Source organism: Hyperolius riggenbachi, chromosome 2 (genome assembly GCF_040937935.1).
Source record: "Hyperolius riggenbachi isolate aHypRig1 chromosome 2, aHypRig1.pri, whole genome shotgun sequence".
NCBI lineage: Eukaryota > Metazoa > Chordata > Amphibia > Anura > Hyperoliidae > Hyperolius > Hyperolius riggenbachi.
The window spans coordinates 171,881,579-171,898,045 of NC_090647.1; the positions used below are offsets into that span (position 1 = coordinate 171,881,579).

Genomic DNA, 16,467 nt, shown 5'->3' on the forward strand with positions numbered 1-16,467 from the left:
TGCGGTACGATCGTGCGTTTTTGGGTGCAGTTTAAAGCGTGCTTTTTTTGGGGGGGGGGGGGGGGTACAGTAGCTAGTGATTGCAGTTAGTAAACGCATGCTGAGTGCTAAAAAGTAGTGCAGGTTGTATCGCAGGTGACTCCTGAAAACACAGCGGCCCCATTAAAAGAATTACGTGTTTTCGCATTGCGGCAAAAAGCTGTCGAGCGGCGCACAATTCTATTTTTTCTTGTAACCTCACTTACCTAATATAAACATATTTACAATAAAATGGCCTGCAAGCACAATGAAATCTGCCCTCTTGTGTGTCTCTTTTGATAATGAGACAGCATCACCTTCCTCCTTATATACTCTCTGCTTGTGTTCCTTGGCTCTGTATGAATAATTTACATGCTACAGGAGACATCATTGTCCCACCTTGTTCCTGTGCGGCAGGTTTATACGAAGTCCTTTATTAGGGCTCTTCCACGCTGTTTGCGCCTCAGCAAAATAATCAAAACAGCATAGTGCAATCTGATTTACACCCAATTGCAAGCATAGTACCTACTGCAATTTTTCTGCTTTTGCGGTTGGGTTAAATAAATGGGGGCACGTGCAAATCGCATAGCAAACCTGGTGCTATGCAATTTGTTTTGCAATCTTCCATTTTAAAAAAGTTGCTGTTGCTTTTTTTTTTTTTTTTTTCCTCGTTGGGAAACCCTAATCTTGCTTTAAAACCCCACTGATTGCACCCTGAAAATGCAGCAAAACACATTTGTAAAATTGTGAAAATCTCAATTGTATCGCTCTATCTTTAGTGAAAGAGCATTTTTTTTTCTACTACTTGGGAAAATATTTTTGTTATTATGATGCTAATGAGGTTTGTACATCAGTTATTAATTGCATCTAGGTTCATACATGGATTTAGGTCTTAAAATACATTTGGCATACTTTTGGTTTCTCTGTCATAGTCTTGTTTAATCTTCTGTACATTTAATCTAATTACACCCTTGCTAATTCCACATACCTTGTTTGGTCCTGCCCACAAGCAGCATGACCGTGCATACTTTTTGCTGCACACTTATTTCATCTTCTGTGCCCAAAGGTGCTCCGGATCTTCTTGAATGCTACTGATGCCTCTGCCTGTAAATCATTTTGCTTCTGTATCCTATACACTGGTATTTCAATTGATGTGTATCGGCACTCCAACCTCCTGAAGGGCCTTTGTGTGCTGCTTCGGATAGACTCTGCTGCATGCATTTACTGGAAAGACCTTTTGAGAGTGTGCACATTGTGTAATGCACATGTTTTTCAAGGTGTAATGTGCACGTTTGAAACACGTATGCTAGGAAGTATCTACAGTCAATTTCATTAAAACATGGCACAAAAAGTGTGCAAAATTAAACTGTGTTGTAATTATTATTATTATTTAGTATTTATATAGCGCCAACATCTTCTGCAGTGCTGTACAGAGTACACAGTCTTGTCACTTAACCTCCTTGCCGGTTATCCCGAACTCAGTTCAGGGTAACCTGCGCAGGAGGATTTCTCAGGCTCCGCTGGGCCGATTTGCATAATTTTTTTTTCTACACGCAGCTAGCACCTTGCTAGCTGCGTGTAGTACGCGATCGCCGCCGATTCGCCGCTACCCGCCGCGCCGAGCCGCCCCCCCCCCCCCGCCCCAGACCCCTGCGCAGCCTGGCCAATCAGTGCCAGGCAGCGCTAAGGGGCGGATCGGGATTCCCTCTGACGTCATGACGTCTGTGACGTCATCCCGCCCGGTCGCCATGGCGACCGGGGAAGCCCTGCAGGAAATCCCGTTCTGAACGGGATTTCCTGCTTACTCTCATCGCCGAAGGCGATCGGAGTGGGTGGATGGATGCCGCAGCTCAGCGGCTATCATGTAGCGAGCCCTGGGCTCGCTACATGATTTAAAAAAAATAAATAAATTAAAAAAAAGTGCTGCGCTGCCTCCTTGCCGGATTAATTAGACCGGCAAGGAGGTTAACTGTCCCTCATAGGGGCTTACAATCTAATCCCTACCATAGTCATATGTCTCTGTTTGTATAGTAGTCTAGGGCCAATTTAGCGTCAAGCCATTTAACTTCTCTATATGTTTTTGCGATGTGGAAAGAAACCGGAGTGCCTGGAGGAAACCCACATAGACACGGGGAGAACATACAAACTCTGTTCAGATTGTGCCCTAGCTAAGATTCAAAGCAAGGACCCAGCGCTGCAAGTAGAGTGCACTAACCACTACACCACTGTTCTGCCCCCTTGGACATTCAAAATTATGGGTAGTGCTTGCTATGCATTAATTATTTGTGCAAAGAAAAGTAATGCAACACAATCACGGTGTGTACGGGGAATTGTGTTCTGTCCATGTATGCGACCACCTGTCTGGCTAGCTGTCACATGTGGGTTTCAGCCGTACAGATCTCTCTCAATGATTTGGGGAGCATAATTTATGCTGTCAGCTTCCAAAGCAGGTAGTCTGCTAGAAACAATACACAGTAATTAACTTCAAATAAGAATCCAGGAACATATGTCGGCGAGTAAAGCATTGGGGCACATCCTTGTAAGTTTAACTGTGAAAAATAGAACAGCAAAGTGCATCCTCTAGGGGTCCATCGAGCACAGATAATCTAATCAGATGGTGGTACTGTATTTCACATATGACTGCACAGTCTGTGGGGGAATGACAGAACTCTTGCACCTCACATGAACATGTGGGAGATGAAACAGAATATAAGCTTGCAACATCTGTCAACCTGTTATCAATATCTGTGGTCACATTGTAAATAATGGGAGGATTATAGAGTTCTTATAGCCTTTCTGCCAATCCATTTTTAGTATGTTTCTTGTGCAAAAATATCAAGAAGGTGTTATTCTGTTCCCACTGCGACAGTGACAAAAATAAAGACTACAAGAAATCATCTGCCTATCTTCTGTATTCTTTTTCTTTTTTTTACTTCTTGGTCTATTCCCCTCAGCTTCTCCTCAGACACTCTCTGCTGTAAGTAGCTGACAAGGCGGTGCACGGATGGAGCTCACGGTTTGCTCTTGTCCCTCAAGCTTTATTTTCCCTATTCTTTGGTGCAGTCTCTGTGGGCAGCTTGATGTAATGTACTGGGGGTTGTAGATGGGTAGTGGGTGCTAGGCTCCCTGGGGTTAACCCCATCCTTATGGCACCAAAATCAGTTCAGTGGCTTCTTTCAGACAGCAGTATGCTTATTGGTTGTATTTACATTATTTGGAAGGTGCTGTATGGTACTTCAAATAAACTGAACACATCGTGGCTCTATTCCACCAATAATTAACAACATATACTTTCCTTACTAATACTGTAGATCCAAGAAGCCTGCATTAACACATGCACAGTCTTACCTCACAGACCCAAGTGGCCTACTGCTGAAGCCACATAATACATAGCATAGTATCCCCAACCTTTGCTCTAGCAGACTTCATCTGTCATCAATCCAGGCTGCATTGTGTGTTCATGCTGGGGGCTTTTGATTGAACCCACACAACTTCATAAATGCATTCAGCAACAGGTGTACTCCTGGGATGTATTTCAAACACTGAAATGTATATGAGAGATGTGTAGGTGACTTATAAACCAAGGACGGGACTTTTTATCTGCAAGCCATTCTGCTCTATACTTTGAAGAGCTAACTTTGCTGCATTGCTGCTGTATGTCTGTATTAGCTTTGCACACCAAGCTCCTGGGACAAACCTACTACAAGTCCTTCTAATTAGATGGGTTGCAGCTCAGTCATATGCCTGCTGTCTTTATTTCAACTTGGACGGATGACCTCCTTCAAGCTGAGTTTTAGTGGGTCTACTTCTTTTTGGAGTGGTGTAATTTTTTTCCATTTTTTTGTAATTTATTTAATTCTTTGCTTTTGAGTATTCAAACTTGTTTAGAGTACTCTTCGCATTGCACCCGTACTGGTGTGACCAGTACAGAATCAGAAAAGGGCTGTATACAGGCACCATGTGATAGATAATGTAACTTTTTGATGGCATGCATGAGGACCCTAATCCTTGGATTTCTGACATTAAGGGCCTGAGCCCACTGATGCAGTTGTATCCGCTTTTCAATTACACATTAATGTTAGAGATGCTGAAAAGCGGACAGAAGTGGATACAACTGCGTCAGTGGGCTAATTTGTGCAAGATCTAATTTAGGAGTTTAATAGCAAATAGGATAAATACATATGCATTCTTAATTCTATAGTTTATGTAATGTATGGGCTAGAACTTCTGAAGTTTGGTTGGGAGATTCCACAAAAAGTCATGGAGAATAACTGGTCTTGGATCCTTTGTACCTCACATGGACAGAGATGTTGGCTAATTAGCCAGACATTGTGGTGGTAGACAAGAACCAGAAAACAGAAATGGTGATAGATGTAGCAAAGCCTAATGACAACAGAATTGGGAAGTAGTATGAGAAGTGTCAGGTACTAAAATGGGAACTAGAGAAGAGAGGTAAAGTGAATTCCAAAGTGGTCCCAATAGTGGTAGAAGCACTCAGGGTGGTGATTCTTAAGCTGGAGACTCAAAATTATCCTAGGAAAAACATCAGTAATCTCTGTCTGATCCCACAAGCTCCAAGCCCTCCAGTAGAGGACCAGATTTCAAGGAAAAAAACACCTACCGCCCACCTGAGATGAGTAAAATAATTTTAGATGCATTTTAAATGTATGTATATTTCCTCCAAACTTTTTTTTTTAAACCATGTTGTCAAGTCAGTTACATGAAATCCAAATAAAAATCCATTGCAATTCCATCCTGTAATATAACAAAATGGCCAACAACAAGAAGATGAATATTTTTGCCAGCCACAGCATTTACTTTTCTTTGTCTCTTCTTTGCCCCATCCACAGCAGTGCATGGACCTTCAGTAGGACACATTTAATAAAAGGGATCACATTGGTAATGGACAAAAAAACTGCCTAGGCCTTTGGGACTTTGTTATCCTTCCTGGGCCTAGGCAACTACACTAATGCAAATTTGTTAATTAAGATGAGAGAATTGTATTGCTATGATAGCCAGCACCTATTCAGTAAGGAGTTTCTTGGGCAAGTCTCCTTAACACTGCTACTGCCTACTGAGTGTGCTCTAGTGGCTGCCTCGCAAGCGCTTTGAGTCTGACAGGAGAAAGGTGCTATACAAATACTGCTATTATTATTATATTGCTTGAAACATTAGCTTTCTACTTAGTATACTGAAATGTTCATGAAACTAACCCATTGTTAAGACAGGGGTCACCCTTGCTAGATTTACACGCAATATCATCATTGAAGTCAATGGCATGCTCGGGAATAGGAAAATCTACATTCGTTAGTATTCTGTTTGTGTGTTTTCTCACATTTTAAAATCAGAAGCTTCTTTCTACACAACGTGCACGTTGGCAATCGCCATGTATTTTACAGCAATTCGGAAAATTGCTAACAAACGTGGAAAATCACGGACGCCAAAACGTGATCGCTAGAAATCTCAGAATTGCACTGAAAAAAATGCGAGGTAGCATTGAGTTGCAGAAGTTTCATGATTATTTGTCATTTACTTGCATGCAACAGTAGTAACCATTAAAGGGTTAATATTTTAAATCTAAGTTGATACACCACTAATGGATAGCCAGAGACATTTTCTTTAAGTCCTAAATATTAATAGTGTGCCGTCTGTTTGAGTTTGTGGGACCGAAGACACTGCGGGACATCTGAGTAGACCTGGCAGCTGCCTGCTAGTCTCTGACATTCTAAGTGGCTAAACACAATTTGTAACTTGCTTTTAGCTAATTGATGTGATAGAGACAGTAGGAGTTTAATGCAAGAAACACTCTGGTACTTTATATGCTGTCCCTACAGCCAAATACCAAGAAAGGTCTAGATTAAAATTTAATTCCCCCTGCAGAAGAGATTTAACCTGATCATCTAATAATTTTCAGCAAGTGTCACAAACTAAAATAATGTGTCATTTTGGTGGTATTGCCGTGTTCTTAAATAGCATTTGGTTTGCTTTTATTTCCTACGTTTTCTTTGAAGTGTAAATATTTATACCATATATAATATTCAACCAGAGTATTCTGTAATACTTTTTTGTCGATTTTTCTGTCGCCTTCTTTTTTGGCATTTTCAGCGTTGTATTTTAAGCAAAAAGTTATATTTTTAAGTGTCTTAACAAATCTTTCTCGTGCTTGTTCTTGTAAGTTTATTAGTTCCCCCACCCAAAAAATAAAATAAAAATAATAATAAAATGGAAGGTATGGTAGGCACATTAGATTGTGACTGTGGTGAGGATCACCAAAGAGCAGTTAGTGAAATAGTGCTATATAAGTAGCCCTAAAAGACCCTTTAAATCCTTGTGTACTCTCAGTCTGCTGGTACTAGAAAACGGCGCTCATCAACGAATTGCCACACATAATCGCCACTCATCTGCACGATATGATTCTTTGTGCGGTTCGATTACGATTCTATTTATGATCCGATTAAATCGGATTTCATATAGAATCATAATCGAATCGCACAAAGAATCGTATCGTGCAGACGGGGCTTAAGATTTTCTGTTAGATTTACCTGCCAGATAGATAATTTCCAACATGTTGGAAATTATCTATCTATAGGCCCGTACACACGCTAGACAGGCTGGAACGACGGGTCCGTCAGACCCTCCCGCTGGGCGGGCGTTCCAGCGACAGTCCGGCGTGTGTACAGTCTGTCTGCAGACTGAGTCCTATGGGAGAAAAGCGCTTTACAAATGTTATTGTATTGTATGGATAAGGCTGTTTCTGAACGATCTGGGTGGATCGCTCAGAAACCGCCTTATCAGTCTGCCTGACAGACTGTACACACGCCGGACTGTCGCTGGAACGCCCGCCCAGCGGGAGGGTCTGACGGACCCGTCGTTCTAGCGTGTGTATGGGCCTTAACCGTCTATCTGCCTAGCAATTAGGCATTGTTCTACTCAGCAGGAGATGACCAGAAGACTATGCACCAGAGATAATGACCAGTCTCTACCAGTACTTCACAGAAAATAATCTAATTACAGAAAATCTTACAGAAAAATCTAAAGGTGGCCATACACTGGTCGATTTGCCATCAGATTCGACCAACAGATAGATCCCTCTCTGATCGAATCTGATCAGAGAGGGATCGCATGGCTGCCTTTACTGCAAACAGATTGTGAATCGATCTTAGCATGAAACCGATCACAATCTGTGGTGGAGCTGCCGCTGAGCGCCCGACCCCCCCCCCCCCCCCCCCCCCCGGCATACTTTAACTGCTCCGGCCGATGCGTGTCCCTGCTGTCACCTATGTCTTCTTCTACGCTGGGTTCCGTGTTTTTGTCCAGGGAAGTTTAAACAGTAGATTGCGCTCTACTGTTTAAACTTCCTGCCGGGACAGGAAGTGAGGCCAGCCGGACCGGAACCCAGGGGAGAAGACATTGGTGTCAGCGGGGACACGCGCCGGCCGGAGCAGGTAATGTATTGCCGTTGTATTGCGTCGGTTGTCGGGCATTTGAACGCTGCTATCGACGCAATCCCGATCCGCCGGCGATCGAGAAAAATGTTCCGCACGGACGGCTCGAGGGGAACCGATGGGAACGATTGATTTCGGACGGAAATCAATCGTTTGCGCAACGATTTCACAGGAGATTCGATCGCAGTGATCAAATCTGCTGTATATCAGCGGGAAAATCGTTCGGTGTATGGCCCTCTCAACAGAAAATTGTATGGTGTGTACTAGGCATAAAGGGCTTCAGGGAAAATATATTCTGTGCTGGCTCTCTTCTCTGCTGCCTGGAGGGGAGGGAAACGGGTAACATGGTGACAGATCAGATCTGATCGACTCATTGATCTGATCGGGTAGGAGAATTTTGTCCATTTGTGGTCCCAAACGATCATTTCTGACCGTTCATACGAAGAGTCATTCATATACGATCGTTTGGCAATTTGTATCATTAGTGGCCATCATTGCAATGACCCCAATAGTAAAAGCAAAAAGCATGATTCGTATTGTGCACCAGCTTTTACTGCAGTCAACTGGCCTGAACGGATTCAGAAATAGCGAGCAACCTACTTGAAATTGTGGCAGGGTTACAGATATTGTATATTTTATAGCCAGCATATTCTTTTTTTTTTTTTTTAATGTTTTCTGAGTTAGTGACATAGATTGTGATTTATACTGTGTGAAGCATAGTAGAATATGTCAGTGCTATATAAAGAGTAACTGTCGGGCTTAAAATCAAAAATCAATTTTTTTTTAATGTGGTAAAAAAGTAATAAAGATGCTAACCAGGCAATCCAAAAGTTAAAAATTATTCTTATGTTTCTTCTCCATAAAACATCATTCCCCAGTTTCCCTGGCTCTTCTTTGGTACATCTGCCGCACAAAGTAAGTTGCAGGGCATGCTGGGTTTTCATTTTTTCTTCTGTACTTTCCCCTCAGATGTAACTAATGCAGCCTGATTGGCCAAAGCCCCTTTCCCTCCAGTTTTCCCCTCCCACACCTATGTTCTTCTCTGATTGGCCAATATTTCTCAATGCACTTTCTACTGCAGACTTTGGTGGGAGTGTCTGAAGACTGGGAGGAAGGTGGGCAATGATACTCAGACAAGTAAGGCCCCGTTCACATCACAAACGCGGATGGCCACGCATGCGGAACGCAACGCATGCGAACGCACGCCATTCGCGTTTGTGTGCTTTGCGTGGCTGATCCCATCACTGAAAAGTGAATGGGACAGCCAGGCGTTTTTACAAAAAATACGTGCAGCATGCGTTCCCGGACCGCACAGGTCAGGAACGCATCTAGTGTGAGCATCAGACATTGCACTCTATGCAATGTCTGATGTCGTGCGTGTCGGCCACCTGCACGAGTTTCCAAAACGCGTCTGGAAACGCGTGCAGTGTGAACGGGGCCTAAGGGAGGAAATGTCAGCATTGGCTTAAAGATAGACACAGACAAAATGGAAAATCCAAAGAAGGATTTTCTCTTTTTTTTTTTTACTATAGAAAAACCACTAAAATAAAAATGTGGACAGTGTAGTACATATGCACTGTGTAATATGGTGGCGCTTTATAAATTCAATAAATAAATATTTTATGTTCGTAGAGCAAGTATTTATCTACTTAGATGTTTTTTTTTTCTGAGATAGTATGGCTGACCGTTCCACTTCAAATAAAATAATAATAATTTACTGTCCAAATGTCCAAGTTAAAACTATTTTTAATTAATTTTCTACTGGGTTTCCAGTTAATGCGCCCATCAATGATTCTGTCTTGATTGTACAATCTTACTACTTATCCAGCGTCGTATCTATTCAAACTATATTAGCTCAGTTTACCCCTTTAGTACATACATTTGGTAAGAGGATACAAAAGTGTATCATTCATGGGCACCTTTAAATTGTGTACAATCAGATCCAGGATGTTTGCAATCAGCCAACAGTATTGTCTTCTTAAAGCAGAAGATATCCCCAGGTTTCTCATAACCAGATCACTATAGTCTGTTTTGGGGGACAAAACATATAGTCCTTAAAGGATACTTGACTCAAGGAAAAGCCAACTCTGCTAAGCACAGAGGTATGTTCATGCTGCATTTCATCTACACTAGTTTTCCCCCTTGCTCCCATAATCCCTCCTTGGAAAATGTTTTGACTTTTGGCTAAAGAAACTAGACGAGTCATGAGCATAAGCCATATTTATTTATTTTGTCTGAAGGAAACCCACCCAAACATGGGGAGAACATACAAACTCATAACAGGTAGTACCTTGGCTTAGATTAGAACTGAGGACCCAGCACTGCAAATTGAGAGCGCCAATATGCAGATTTACTGTTCTATAATTGGCCATTCGGAAAACCAATAGGAACATTTCATCAGTATTTGAATTACTAAGAAAGGTTCTTTTAAGTGTACCTGTTGGGCATAAAATAAAAAATCAATTCTTTACTTTTATCTAGTAAACCAGTAATAAGGATGCTAACCAGGCAATCCAAAAGATAAAATCACTATTACTTTTTCTGTTAATAAATGATCGTTCCCCAGTTTACCTGACTCTTATTTGGTACATGGCTGCATAAAGGAAATTGCAGGGCATGCTGGGTTGTCGCTTTTTTTTTTTTTTTTTAATTTCTTCTTTACTTTGCTCTCAAACTTAAAGGATACCCGAAGTGACATGATGAGATAGATGTGTATGTACAGTGCCTACCACACAAATAACTATGATGTGTTATTTTTTTTCTTTCTCTGTCTGAAACAGTTACATATCAGGTATGTAAGTGGCTGACTCAGTCCTGACTCAGACAGGAAGTGACTACTGTGTGACCCTCACTAATAAGAAATTCCCCTTGTTATCTCTTTCTTGCTCTCAGAAGCCATTTTCTGCTAGGAAAGTGTTTTATAGTTGTAATTTCTTATCAGTGAGGGTCACACTGTAGTCACTTCCTATCTGAGTCAGGACTGAGTCAGCCACTTACACACCTGATATTTAACTCTTTCAGACAGAGAAAGAAAAAAAGGAACACAGCATAGTTATTTGTGTGCTAGGCAATGTACATACACGTCTATCTCATCATGTCACATGTCACTTCGGGTATCCTTTAACCAATGTAGTCTGATTGGCTGTAGTCTCCCCCCCTCTTTTCCCCTGCCACACCTCTGTTTCTGTCTGATTGGCCAATATTTCTCATGCTGAGACAATGCACTTACTATTGCAGAGCTGGGTGGGAGTTCCTGAAGACTGGGAGGAGGGCGGGCAATGCATACACAATCAGGCAGAAGAGAGTAGGGGACTAATCAGGATTGGCTTGAAGCTAGACACAGTTAAAATTGTGAATCCTAGGAAGTATTTCTATTGCGAAAAAAGTAGGCAGTTAAAATCTGACAGAACCGACAGGTTTTGGACCAGTCGATCTCCTCATAGTGGATTCTCAGGGTTTTCTTTCTTTTCAACAGCATTTCCTGAACAGCAGTTTAACTGCCAATATAGTAAGATACCAGCCAGCCTCCCTACTCACTTGCAAACTAGTTTGTCAGTTAGACTTTGCAACTGCTGTTCAGGACAAGCTGTTGAAAACAAAGAAACCCTTGTGACTCCCCATGAGGAGATGGACTGGTCCAAACCTGTCAGTTCTGTCAGATTTTAACTGCCTACTTTTTTTCGCATTAGTAGTCTTTTAAAGAAAACCTGAACTGAACATTAAAAGTCAAAATAACCATACACAAGTCATACTTACCTTCCATGTAGTCTACTCCTCAGTGTCTTTCTCCTGTCCCACGTCCTGTTTGTTCACTGTGATCAAGGGAATTTTCCGTCCTCCATTTTGAAAATGGCCATTACCCATAACCGCTTCCTGGTCAGCACACAGTTAAACTGTAACATCGCCGACTTGAGCCATAGGGAAACATGGACATTACCTGGTACAGCAGTTTTCCTCTCAGCTATAACTGACAGCAACTGATATTTTACTGACAGCAGCTGATATATTTCAGATCTGACAAAATATTGTCAGAACTGGAAGGGATTATTGTCAGAAGAAAATGGTGAGCTTCTGAGAGGAACTGATGGCAAGGTAACTATGTAATATTCATTTGAAGTTACCTCATGTGTTTATTTTAAATATTTTTACTCAGTACAGGTTCTCTTTAAGGGTTTGAAAAAATTCAGTAACTGCAATCTCCCTCCACCCTCCCAAGATCTTTGGGTAAACTGTAGCGTTGATTTCCTCATTGTGTCTAGGTCTTCATCTGCTGCAAAAGTGCAGAATAGCGTTTTTATCACTGATCCTTCTTGTATAGCTAGGCTTATTTCTGAAGTGTAAATGAGGTTTGTTGGTTTACATCTGTCACCCAAATATCTAACAGCGACACCAGCTACCGGTTTCTCCATGAATTTAAATCATCCCCTGAAAATAAGACCTAGCATACATTTTAAGTATATTCAAAATACGACCTCCCTCTAAAATAAGTCCTAGTGGCTGTGAACCAGGCGGGGACACTGTCGGCGCTGGGGTCCTGCTCACTTCACCCCCCCCGATCTCCCTCCTGCCCGCCCGATCACGTGTTACCTCATCTGTGCCTGGCTCCTGGCCCCCTTGATAAAAGTCAGATTTCCCTCGCTGTTCATGCCTGACATAATTCAAACTGCTGATCAGCGGTAAAAGGCAGCTAATGCAGTCCAGTAGCAGCACCGCCCTGTACAGGAAGTAAACAAAGATCTGATCTGCGGTTTTAATTATGCCGGGCATGAACAGCACAGGGATCCGACTTTTTAACGAGGGAGCCAGGCAGAGATGAGGTAAAGCGGGTGGACTGGCCATACACAGAGGGATCTGCTTGTGTGTACGGAGGGAATCTGGCTAAATAATAAAAGGGGATCTAGCTACCCCCACAAAATTATAAGACCTCCCTGAAAATAAGCCCAATATTTTGAAAGAAAATTTAATATAAGACAGTGTCTTATTTTCGGGGAAACGAGGTAGATGCAAAATGGAGCAAAAGTGTTTAGCGTGCTGAAGCTAGTCCTGTGCGATATCTCTATTCTAAAACATAAAGTAGTGGGTGCGTTACTTAGAAATCTTTTGGGACTCAATCCTTACTTTTAGTAGATGTCTCTACCATATAGCTGCTATTCCACATTCCTGTTTTTTTCTGTCTTTGTCTATTTTTTTTCTGCTTTTCTATTTCTCCACTGTTTGAATGCCCTGTTGTATTTCTCTTGCATTTCTCCATTATTGTACACATTGCTTAGATATTTCTCCTCTGTCTGCCTGCTGTGTCTCCTCTCTGCTTAGGGAGAAGGTGAAGGCTGACTCTTGGCAGGGATTCATTACGCAGAATTCTGCTGCATGACTCGGTGCCTCATCTACACAGTCAGTTCACAGGAAAGGGCTGGGGGTTGGTTTTGGCCGCAGATTCTGTAGTGACAACACTAGGACATGTCACGGCACTGATTGCTCTGTAGTTCACATGGCTGAGAAGTGGCCATGGATATTCAGTTAAGCTGCTTCTGTTTTCACCCATAAATAGGAACTAATGCTGTATTGGTTTTAGCAATGGCTGAGCAGTGCTGTTCAGAATCATGCGCTGTAGCCTGCCAGGCAGATGAATGGCACAGTACACAGAGTGGCTCTATAGTGTTGCAGGCTGTAGAGGTTCCACATAGACTGACAGTCTGCAGCTAGTTACTGGCTCATGTTGTAATAAGTGGAGAAAGTTTGCTCAGCAGCAGATAGGCTGCTTGTCAGGAAGGCGCTAGCATTGAGGGAAAGGTTAAAGGGCCACTATCGTAAAATATTGAAAACCTAAATAAAAAATATGTCTCCCAGAGTAAAATGTGCTATAAATTACTTTTCTCCCATGTTGCTATCACTTACAGTAGGTATTAGAAATCAGGTTTTGGATTAGCTCATCTCTTCATGGGAGATTCAGCGGAATTTCTTTAACTTCAAAAGCACAGTGAATGACAGTTGTTCAGTCCAACTGCCAAAACCGTGTGCAAACAGGTAGGTGGGGCAGCCTGCATCATTGTATAGATCCTTTCCAGGGAGTACTTTTGAAATTAATAAATTAAATACTGAGAATCCCCCATAAAGAGATGGACTAGTCAAAAACATGTCAGTTCCAACAGGTTTCTACTAATTACTCTAAGTGACAGCAACATAGGAGAAAAGTAATTTGTAGCTCATACACATTTCTTCTTTGTATGTGTTTTATATGCATTTTAAATTATGCAATTTTTTGTGATAGTTAAGCATCAGAAATGGAGGTTGGAGAATGGGCATCAGGAAGGGTTTAGTGGTAAGAATACAAAGATTGTGTTTCAGAAAGGGTTTTGTTCTTTGAGGGGAATTTTGTTGGGGCAATTTGATTAGTAGCAGCGAAGTTAGGAATTTTCATTACCACTAGAAGAGTTTTGAGTGGACAATGAAACAAGTGCTCAGAATCTTCAGTATGCGTCTCTGAGTTCTTGTTGTGAGAGAGTGTGTGTGTGTGTGTGTGTGTGTGTATTGATTACAGGATTTTATTATATGCTGACCACAGTCTGAACTTGTTGCATGTAGTTCACTACATTGACTAATAGCGGTAAACAGCAATTCATCAGGACAATTTGTGGAGAAAAGTATCTTGCATAACAATATAACATTTGTATTCCTTTGTTCTGTTAACTTGCTTAACTCATCAGCAAAAAAAAAGAAAAAAAAAGTAGCAGGTCTTGCTTTATTACTGTATGTTAGTGATTTGCTTAAAAAGTAAGGACCTTGAAGTGAATGTTATTCCCTCTTTTCACCCCTTAGTGAATAATATTGTGCCAGAAGATGCTCTGCAGTTGCCAAGAGCAACAATGACGCTAGAATTGATGTTTAGCATCACTGTAGTCTTGGAAAAACGTAGTTGTTTTATTGGTATTACTACAGTCCAGTGGCACCCATTTCCATTGCATTTCAGTTAATGCTGAACTTCAATTGTTGCTTTTTAACTACTGTACATAATGGCTTTCATATCCTTTATGTAAGATCCAGTTTATTTTTACTTCTAAACAAACTACCCTGATCCCAAAACGTCTCTAAATGAAAAGAATACAATCTTTAAAATGTCTTCCATAATTGCAGTCAAATGTCAAAGCATGAATTTTTTTTAAATGAAAATTTCTTAGACGGATGTCACATTTAAAATGTACAGATAGTTTACAGAATGATTTGCACATCTCCTCATTTTTTTCTTTAAATAAGTTAATAAAACTGCTTATTTGCGAAAATTTATTGTGCCTGATAATTTTTTTTTCCACCATAAAATATGGATTATGTGCCTAGCTTTTCAATGCAAGTGTAAATTGATTCTAAAGTATGCAACTAAAAGATGACCTTTGTGCCAGCATTAATTTTATTAAAATAAATATTAATAAAATACAGAGAAACCACATCCAGCCTTTTGTGGAATTCTAAATGTTAAAACAAACAAAGCATTTCAGGTTGTGACTATAGCTGGAATGTTCCAATGGTGAAACTCATGATCAATAATTAAATGGAAGCTCATAGGAGATGTTTAATCCCACACCAGTCCCTGCAGCTTATTTGGTGGGAAGAGATGGAGTTTTGTGGTGAAGTCACCCTGCCAAATTAGTTGATCCGGCTCCATGCACACACAATGTGTAGAAGACAGGTGAAATGAATAGCTCTGCTTTCCCCGTGTTTTGCTGAATGTGGGTGATTTCATAGGATTACAGATGTAACTGTAAACTTGTGATGCCACATTTTCAACAAACTACTATAGAAGCAAAAAAGGGAGAAACTGACAGGGCTGTGGAGCCGGAGTTGAAGTCGAAGAGTCGGAGTCGGGGCAATTTTGGGCACCCGGAGTCGGAGTCGTTGATTTCATAAACTGAGGAGTCGGAGTCGGAAGATTTTTGTACCGACTCCACAGCCCTGGAAACTGAAGCATGTGTCCCTTTCTCGATCCCAATTCTCAACTGACTTCTTATGTAGGGGAGAATATCCTACACTTAACCTATTTTGGTTCCTGGGCATAGAAAATACGTTCAGGAACCATGCGCGCTCCCGTGGCCGATCGCGTGCGTACACGCGTGCTCCCAGCCCGCGGTTCGTTAGCCAGGCAATCAGTGAATCGGCTATGGTGCTCGATCACTGATTCGTCTCCCCCGCTGAAAAAGCGACAGCTTCTCTGGCTGTTGCGTCCCCCATGAGTCTCTCTAAGCGTATGTTACGCTTAGTGACGTCATGTAAACAAATTCATTATAAAACTATTGTTTACATCCCACCCTCCCAAAAATACCCAAATAAAATGTTTATTATAAAAAAAAGCAAAAAACATTACAATAAAAAAAAACATGTAAATATTTACCTAAGGGTCTAAACTTTTTAAATATCAATGTAAAGATGAAATATTTCTATATTTTTTTTTTTATTTTAAACGTGTAAATAGTGATAGATGCAAAACGGAAAAAAATGCACCTTTATTTCCAAATAAAATATTGTCGCCATACATTGTGATAGGGACATAATTTTAACGGTTAATACCCTGGACATATGGGCAAATACAATACGTGAGTTTTAATTATGGAGGCATGTATTATTTAAAAACTATAATGGCTGAAATCTGAGAAATAATGATTTTTTTCCGTTTTTTTACTTATTCTTCCTGTTAAAATGCATTTACAGTAAAGTGGCTCTTAGCAAAATGTACCCCCCAAAGAAGGCCTAATTGGTGGCGGAAAAAACAAGATATAGATCAGTTCATTGTGATAAGTAGTGATAAAGTTATAGGCTAGTGAATGGGAGGTGAACATTGCTCAAGTGAAAACGACGGAATGCAAATCGGTTAAGTGCGTTAAGTGCTGCTGTGTAGATCCAACTATGTGGATATTGTTACGGATGATCCATGAAAAATGCAATCACAATCGGTTTTCTGATTGCTGATTAGGTTTTACGTTACAATTCAAATTGCATTTGTAGGGGCAAAAGCCTG

At 41.1% G+C, this 16,467-nt stretch overlaps 1 protein-coding gene across 2 annotated transcripts in view; it reads left to right on the plus strand.

Annotated features, from left to right (window-relative positions):
- The window catches only part of TDRD3 (tudor domain containing 3), a 415,364-nt gene that overhangs the window by 51,775 nt on the left and 347,122 nt on the right, over positions 1-16,467 (plus strand). The gene's annotated exons all lie outside the window — the stretch shown is intronic.